The sequence below is a fragment of the Prionailurus bengalensis genome, chromosome C1 (assembly GCF_016509475.1).
Source record: "Prionailurus bengalensis isolate Pbe53 chromosome C1, Fcat_Pben_1.1_paternal_pri, whole genome shotgun sequence".
Taxonomy (NCBI): Eukaryota; Metazoa; Chordata; class Mammalia; order Carnivora; family Felidae; genus Prionailurus; species Prionailurus bengalensis.
This window is the reverse complement of record NC_057345.1, coordinates 202,854,318-202,857,189: the sequence shown is the minus strand read 5'-3', so window position 1 is coordinate 202,857,189 and position 2,872 is coordinate 202,854,318. Positions and strand designations below refer to the sequence as shown.

The 2,872-nt window shown below is 48.1% G+C and overlaps 1 non-coding gene across 1 annotated transcript; it reads right to left on the bottom strand.

The window, feature by feature from the left end:
* Nucleotides 1-1,725: 1,725 nt before the first annotated feature.
* LOC122482169 lies at nucleotides 1,726-1,918 on the bottom strand. Its single transcript, XR_006296999.1, has one exon. It is a non-coding gene; the product is annotated as a U2 spliceosomal RNA (small nuclear RNA).
* Nucleotides 1,919-2,872: the final 954 nt, after the last annotated feature.

Sequence of the window (2,872 nt, the reverse complement as noted above, 5' to 3'; positions counted from 1 at the left end):
GGATACAGAGGGCCTGGATTTCAATACGTTGTGGAGTTACCTGATGTTCCAATTATGAGCCACCAAGAGCCCCTGCAGGAGCAGGATGCAGGAGGTGACGGCCGGAGCCCTGGATGCAGGGCAGGAGGACATGTTGGCTGCTTCCTGCCTACGTGCGCTCGAGCAAGGCCCTCATCATCTGCTCCTCGGTGTCGTCATCTGCACGGGGCCATGAGGAGCATCCTGGCCAACTTACTCAGGTCTGTTGGGAGGCTCGGCCAAGTGGAAGCACTTTAGAAATTGGAGTGCAGTACAGCCAGGCAAGGGGATACTACCTAAATGACATTTCCTGGTAGGGTTCGGCTGCCTTCCCCAAAGTGGGGGTCAGCTTACGAAAGCCACCCTAGGGGATGAAATGGTCCCTCCTCTCTTCTTTTTCTTTTTACTGAATTAGGAACAAAACCTTCGTGGCCCGGGCGTGAAGATTGCTCAACAGTGTGTCGAACTTAGAAATGCCTACAAAAATTCCACTCCACTCTGTTTAAATTGCCTGCCTTGTGGGGGGAGGAAGCCATAAGGGTTTCTCCAGAAGGAAGCGTGTGACCCGGACCTCGTGGGTTAGGATTTCGACAGACTGGAGGCTCTAGCAGCCACAAAGAGCACAGGAAGAGAGTTTCTCAGGTTTTCAAGGGTGTGCTGTGCCACCCAGTCGCTGAGCGTTTGTGTGTACGTGTGTCTGCGTGTGCTGGTGCGTTTATTAGAGGATGTGGTGGTGGCTTAGGGCAGGTAGGTTTCCAGGGCCAACAAACTGCTTGCTTTTCGAAAAGAGTAGAGTTTTCCTTGGCTCCGCTGCCAGCTGCTTTATCTGTTTTCGTTTCAAAAGATGTGTTTCCAAGGCACCATTTCCTGAAATCTTTTGGATGCAGCCAGGTATGAGATTCCCAGTTGCAAGCCCAGAGAGAAGGTGAGCTGCCAGGGAGAAGTTTACAATAGGGCGGGTCGTCCAGAGGAGCGCCGGCTGAGGTCTTGCCAGGGAGTGGAGAGGGAGCCAGAAACAAGGACCCTCCATGGGAAAAGTTCTCCCTCCAGCTCCGACTGCAAAGTCGTGTCTAAGAATTTTAGTGTGAATATCAGACTGGGTTCTTGTAATTGAGGAGGGGATATCGGACTTCAGGTTTAACAGAGGGAGACAAGTTGAAGTGAGTCCTTTCCCATGAAGCCTTTCTGCTCACCTCCCTTATATCCCTATGTTTAGCGTCCGCCCTGTCTTATCTTGACCACGTCTTTGTGCCCTTACTGCACAATATTTGAGTAAATATCGCAACTACCCTACTGGAACTTGAGCTCTGAGCTCATGTCATATTTACTTATAAATTCTTCAGTGTCTAGACAACAGTGCCTTGAACACTGTTGGTGCTTAATAAATGCTGGTGGTGTAAATGACCCAATGGTGGAAGCCTAGAGCTATTAACAAGGTTTTGATTAGAAATTTATTTATTTCACATACATTTATCTATACCTAAATATGCCAGTCCCCGTTGCAGGCAGTGGGAAGAGGCTGGGAACAAATGACACATGAAGATAAAAGGAATGATCCTAAAGATAACTTCTCTCTCTCTCTCTCTTTTTTTTTTCCTACTTTTTATCTCCCTGGTTTTTGAGAAATTTTTGGCTCTGCTCAGGTCCCTGTCTTGTCATTCCCATATTCCTGGCCCCTTGGCCCTGTCCAGAGCCTGTCTTAGGCTTTGGGACTTATCTTGTGGGTCCTCCATAGGTCTGTAAATAGCCCAGGCTAGTTAGTAAACTGAGTATCTCTCTCAGGTCCCCTATCTGATTTAAACACTCCAAAATAGGATTTTTTTAAAAACCAACCCCCTGGCTATTAAGCCGATAAGAACAGATACTACACTTGAGCTTAGCCAAAAGACCAAGAAGCAATCCTAGTTTCTAGCTATCAAAGCTTACACGCTTGGATCATAGCTAGTCCTGGAGACAAAATCTCCGTGTTTCTTAAGATGTTTCTGAATGTTTGCCTCAAGATGAAACTTAGATTAAAATGAAAAGCTGTCTTAGAGGACAACAGAAGTTGCCAAAGAACCGTAGGTGGATGCATGTGGCAAGAGAGGAGCAGAGGTAGGACTATTCTACATGGAAGAGTGCTGGCTTCATAGCAGAATCCTCTGTTTCTCTCACGACGGCTGGTGGTCTGCAGCTCGCAGTGGGGGAGAGTCCTGAAGAATACAGGCTCGGCAGATGGCACGTTATACTTGGTTATATTTGCAGAAGTGGGAGGAGCCTGCGAGTTTATGAAGTTCAAACTCCTTCAAGCTCAGAAAGGAGATACACCCAAGATCACGGCAATCACATGGCCTCGTGATGTCGCAAAGGTTTTAGTGCTTTGAATCAAAATGGGGAGAGGAAAGTACCCTTTGTCTCTAATTCAAACAATCCGAGGAACTCTCCAGAGTTGCAAGAAGTACCAGCCCAGAGTAGATTTGAAACCTGGCTGTATGAAGAACAGTCGAAGGACGCAAGCATGCCTGGTCATGGAAGAGGGGACAGTGGGGACACGGGAGGTGACATTGGGCTGTAAAGGGCTGACACAAAGAAGGGGCTTATGTTTTTCTCCTGTGTGGTTCCACAGGACTGAGCTGGGCTTTGTGGGTCCAAGTTACAGAGAGGGAACTTCTTCTTCAGCTCAAGGGAAACCCTTCCTGCTGCCTGACAATGAAGTATACACAAAAGTAATGAGTTCTCTGCCAGTGGAAGCTCTCAAGGGGAGACTAGATGGGAACCTGGCGCATTGTCGAGGTGGCGTTTACCTCAAATGGCCCCTTAGAATTTGAGACGAACGTGGTGCGCGTACCCCTCTGTCTGACCATGGTTCTGGTAA